This window comes from Homarus americanus, unplaced genomic scaffold (genome assembly GCF_018991925.1).
Source record: "Homarus americanus isolate GMGI-L3 unplaced genomic scaffold, GMGI_Hamer_2.0 scaffold32335, whole genome shotgun sequence".
In the NCBI taxonomy this organism is placed as follows: domain Eukaryota; kingdom Metazoa; phylum Arthropoda; class Malacostraca; order Decapoda; family Nephropidae; genus Homarus; species Homarus americanus.
Genome location: NW_024734028.1, coordinates 135,001 through 141,113, shown reverse-complemented (window position 1 = coordinate 141,113; position 6,113 = coordinate 135,001).

Genomic DNA, 6,113 nt, shown 5'->3' with positions numbered 1-6,113 from the left:
TCACACATACACACACACACATACGTTCATACACACACACACACACACACACACACACACACACACACACACACACACACACACACACACACACACACACACACACACACACACACACACACACACACACACACACACACACACACACACGTTCTCTAGCCCACCTGTACACACGAGATGACGTCACACCGCCAGTCGATTCGCAAAGAAATGAATGAAGTGAATTGTGTGATCTCTGTCGTCACTCTAACTGCCTCATAAACACACCTAAGCCATAAAAGGATAATAATAATAATAATAATAGGTAAGATATTCAGAGAAAGACTGGATGGCAGGTAAGAGCTCATTAAGCCCACCTTTCACATCACAAGAAGGCGACCACTTGGTATTCTGTTTGTGGGGTAAGATTGGCCTGAGAGAGAGAGAGAGAGAGAGAGAAAGAGAGACAGAGAGAGTCGTTTAAAGTAATAAAATAAATGTGTACTTATATATCCAATTAAAGAAGGAAATTTTTATCGTAAGAATATTTAAGAATCCAAGACAAGAATCACTTTTGTTAGTTCGGTGGCAATCTTTCTCTTACCAGACTTGCTGATAGATTTTTTCCCTAGCAATGTTCCTGACGAGTTACCGCCGTTTATTTCCTTCCTGTCTCGTGCGGAGCTGCCAGACGTATGATGTAAATTTTTCCCTAGGGAGCCTCGCTGGGGTGAAAAACGGTGCCTGTACTGTACGATAAGTTTTCCCTTGACTTGTTCGTTTCCTCTCGAAGTAACACAGTTAGCTAGATCAACCTGTCTTTGTTCTAAGGAGATGTTATATATTATTATTTTTTCACTAATAAAAGGCGGGAGAGGGGAAGGGGGTAAAGGGGGTTATCTGGAAATTATTATAAAGGGGGAGGAGGCGTAAATGAGGGGGAGGAAGGGGGAATGGGGCTCAACCTAGCTATATATTTTTTGTTTTTTATTTTTTATTTTTAGTTTTTTATTCCCGACGTCTCTTCACCTGCCAGAAGGATTTGTTTGTAAATAAAGAACGACCCGAACAAAGGGGGTAGAAGGGGTGGTTGTGTGGGAGTAAAGGGGGGGTGGGGGGCGTTTCTCCTCTGTGACCCCCCTCCTCCTCGCCCCTCCCCCTGGCTAAGATATATAGTAGTCCGCAGGTTCGATCCCCGGCCAATCAAGTTCCTTTTCACCATTTACCTCTGTCTACACCAGCAGTAATTGACGACCTGGGGTTATGGTTAGCCAGTGCAGTTAGCGAGTTGTCCGGTCTTCTTGGGTTAGTCATTTAAGGCATTGTATGTTGTGTTGGCGACAGTATCTACACCTTTAATAAATTCTCGTGTGTGTGTGTCAGTTCCTTATTATTTTTTCCACAATTCTGTAGAGTGAAGAGTGATGTAATTTGGGAGGGCTGAGCAGAGAGAGAGAGAGAGAGAGATAACAACGCACCCCTAAAACTACATCACAACACTAACAATATTCATAACACCTTAATTACAAGTACTAACCATCACTAGTCATTAAAGCCGGAATTCAAAAGTCATTAAGTAGTTTTGTAAATTATTAATGATGTTTAACTACCACCATTACCATAGATAGTAGCAATTATAGGCGAACTGTAGTGATATATCGTGTTATAGGGAAATAGATATCTTGTATGAATTATACACCATGGTAGCCTTAAGGGGTTAAATCATCGTACTCAAGGGGTTAAGGTACAGTACTTAAGGGGTTAAATCATCGTACTCAAGGGGTTAAGGTACAGCACTTAAGGGGTTAAATTATCGTACTCAGGGTTAGGTACAGTACTTAAGGAGTTAAATCATCGTACTCAAGGGGTTAGGTACAGTACTAGGGTTAAATCATCGTACTCAAGGGTTAGTCAATTACTCAAGGGGTTTAAATCATCGTACTCAGGGGTTAAATTATCGTACTCAAGGGTTAAATCATCGTACTCAAGGGGTTAAATCATCGTACTCAAGGGTTAAATCATCGTACTCAAGGTTAAATATAGTACTCAGTGATTAAATCATCGTACTCAAGGGTTAAATCATCGTACTCAAGGGTTAAGTATAGTACTCAAGGGTTAAATCATTGTACTCAAGGGGTTAAATCATCGTACTAAAGGGATTAAATCATCGCACTCAAGGGGTTAAATCATCGTACTAAGGGGTTAAATCATTGTGCTCAAGGGGTTAAAGAATAGTACTCAAGGGATTAAATCATCGTACTCAAGGGGTTAAATCATCGCACCCAGGGGTTAAATCATCGTACTCAAGGGGTTAAGTATAGTACTAAGGGTTAAATCATTGTACTCAAGGTTCAATCATCGTACTAAAGGATTAAATCATGCACTCAGGGGTTAAATCATCGTACTAAGGGTTAAATTATTATACTCAAGGTTAAAGAATAGTACTCAAGATTAAATCATCGTACTAAGGGTTTAAATCATCGTACTCAAGGGGTTAAATCATCGTACTTATGGGGTTAAATCATCATGCTCAAGGGTTTAAAATTATAGTACAAGGTTAAATCATCGTACTAAAGTTAAATCATCGTACTCATGAATTAAATCATCGTACTCATGAGGTTAAATCATCGTACTCAATTGGTTAAATTATAGTACTATGAGGCAAAAAGCATAATTAAGGATAAATCATCGTACCAGGGGTTAAATTATAGTACCCTAGGGGTTAAATTATAGTACTAATGGGTTAAAGTATCGTACCTCAGGGTTTAAATCATCGTACTCACGGTGTTAAAGTATCGTACTCAAGGATTAAATCATCGTACTAAGTTGTTATAGTACTTAAGGGTTAAATCATCGTTTTCAAGTGTTGTCATTGTACTAGGGGTTAAATGATCGTACTCAAGGGTTTAAATCATCGTACCAGGGGTTAAATTATCGTACTCGTGAGGTTAAAGTATCGTACTAAGGATTAAATCATCGTACCTAGGGGGTTAAATTATCGTACTGTGAGGTTAAAGTATCGTACTCAAGGGATTAAATCATCGTAATCAAGGGGTTAAATTATCGTACTCGTGAGGTTAAAGTATCGTACTCAAGGGATTAAATCATCGTATTCAAGGGATTAAATCATCGTACACAAAGGGTTTAATAATCGTACAGGGGATTAATTCGTGGTAAAAAAAACGTCACATTAATATTTGAAAGTCTTATAAGAAGTGAGAAGAACAAGCCTAAGATAATCATATGTGTTACTTTCTTCAACTTTATCCATTATAAGTGTGTAAAGCAGCTCATGCAAAAACAGTCTTAATCAGACAGTATCTTGAAAAATATATATTATCAAAGCGCTGGGATCTTTGTGATAGCTTCGTCCGATAGCCTCGTCCATAAATAACTTTTAAAATATTAATCAAACACTTTTTTGCCTTGTTTAGAATTGTAAATGTGGTTCTAAAGTAATTATTTTCAATTATATTAATCTTGAAAATGCATAGATGGATAATTCTTGTTAAATTTAGTGAAGTAATGAGGTAGCCAAAGCCATGCCAGCACACAGCAGCCACGGATTGAGATGTAGGTGACGTCACGGGGTTCATTGCGTCTCTTCAGGGGTGATATTTAACTTCTGTCTACAACACCATACAACTTCTGTTTCTCTGTCTACAACACTAAACATCTTCTGTTTCTCTGTCTACAACACCATACAACTTGTTTCTCTGTCTACAACACCATACAACTTCTGTTTCTCTGTCTACAACACCATACAACTTGTTTCTCTGTCTACAACACCATACAACTTCTGTTTCTCTGTCTACAAACCATGCAACTTGTTTCTCTGTTCTACAACACCATACAACTTGTGTTTCTCTGTCTACAACATCATACAACTTGTTTCTCTGTCTACAACACCATACAACTTCTGTTTCTCTGTCTACAACACCATACAACTTCTGTTTCTGTCTACAACACCATACAACTTCTGTTTCTCTGTCTACAACACCATACAACTTGTGTTTCTGTCTACAACACCATACAACTTCTGTTTCTCTGTCTACAACACCATACAACTTCTGTTTCTCTGTCTACAACACCATACAACTTCTGTTTCTGTCTACAACACCATACAACTTCTGTTTCTCTGTCTACAACACCATACAACTTGTTTCTGTCTACAACACCAAACTTGTAAACCTGCCTAAAACCATACAACTTCTGTTTCTCTGTCTACAACACCATACAACTTCTGTTTCTGTTCACAACACCATACAACTTCTGTTTAAATATTTCTCTTAACCAGATCAGAGAATATCACTACAGTAGTCACAGAGCGATGGTGACTCCATATTAACAACCAGACAACCACAGCACCACCTGACAACCACAACACCATCTGACAACCACAGCACCATCTGACAACCACCACAACCAGACAACCACAGCACCACCACCTGACAACCACAACACAACCTGACAACCACAGCACCACATCTGACAACCACACCATCTGACAACCACAGCACCACCACCTGACAACCACAACACCATCTGACAACCACAGCATCTGACAACCACAACAACACAACCAGACAACCACAGCACCACCACCTGACAACCACAACACAACCTGACAACCACAACACCAGACAACACAACACCATCTGACAACCACAACACAACCTGACAACCACAACACCATCTGACAACCCAACACAACCTGACAACCACAGCACCACCTGACAACCACAACACCATCTGACAACAACAACACAGCACCACCACCTGACAAACACAACACCATCTGACAACCACAACACCATCTGACAACCATAACACAACCTGACAACCACAACACCATCTGACAACCACAACACCATCTGACAACCATAACACAACCTGACAACCACAACACCATCTGACAACCACAACACAACCTGACAACCACAGCACCACCTGACCACAGCACCACCTGACAACCACAACACCATCTGACAACCACATGGCAACTCTCACCTCAACAGATTGCCGTAATACCTCGGCCTGCCATCTCATATTATCGAAATCCTTTACCTAGACACCCACCTCCCAGCCAGTCCAGGAGGGGGGGGGCGACGAAATTCCAGCCTATTCCAGGATGACTAAACGTTGGACAAGTAGGAATCTATTAACGATGTGAGACAGATACGTCCTGGAATGCCATTGGGTAGTCGCGGGTAATTAAGAGGAAGTATGTGTGTCTTTTTTGAAGTGTTGAACAGATATTTGGGGCTGGGGGATTCTGTTTTACTACTGTGGGACTTGATGAGATGGATGGACTTGATGTGTATGGTGGACTGAATAAGTTTGATGGACTTAAGGGTGTTGGATTTAACAAGGCTACTGGATTTAACAAGCTTATTAGACTTAACAAGGCTGCTGGACTTAACAAAGCAGCCGGATTTAACATGGGTGTTGGACTTAACAAGGCAGCTGGACTTAACAAGGCAGTCGGACTTAACATGGGTGTTGGACTTAACAAGGCAGCTGGACTTAACAAGGCAGCCGGACTTAACACGGCAGCCGGACTTAACAAGGCAGCCGGGATTTAACAAGGCAGCCGGGATTTAACAAGGCAGTCGGACTTAACATGGTTGTTGAACTTAACAAGGTAGTCGGACTTAACAAGGCAGCCGGACTTAACAAGGCAGCCGGACTTAACAGTGCAGCCGGACTTAACAAGGCAACCGGACTTAACAAGGCAACCGGACTTAACAAGGCAACCGGACTTAACAAGGCTGCCGGACCTGTCACAAAAAAGGTACACAAATGACTTCACTATTGGAAGGCGTTTAATTGGCTCATTATCGGAGAAAGAATAGTAATTAGGGTGAGCAAAAATATCAAGAGGCGTATGGGAGGGACAATGACTCACCTGGTCTCTCTCCTTCCTTCCTTCCTTCCTTCCTTCCTTCCTTCCTTCCTTCCTTCCTTCCTTCCTTCCTTCCTTCCTTCATTTCCTTCCTCCCTTCCTTCTTCCTTCCTTCCTTTCTTTCCCCTTGCCTTTCTTCCTTTCCTCCTTCCTTCTTCCCCCCTTTCTTTCCCCTTCTTTCCCTCCTCCTCCTCCCTCTTCCCTTTCCTCCCTCTTCCTCCTCCCACCC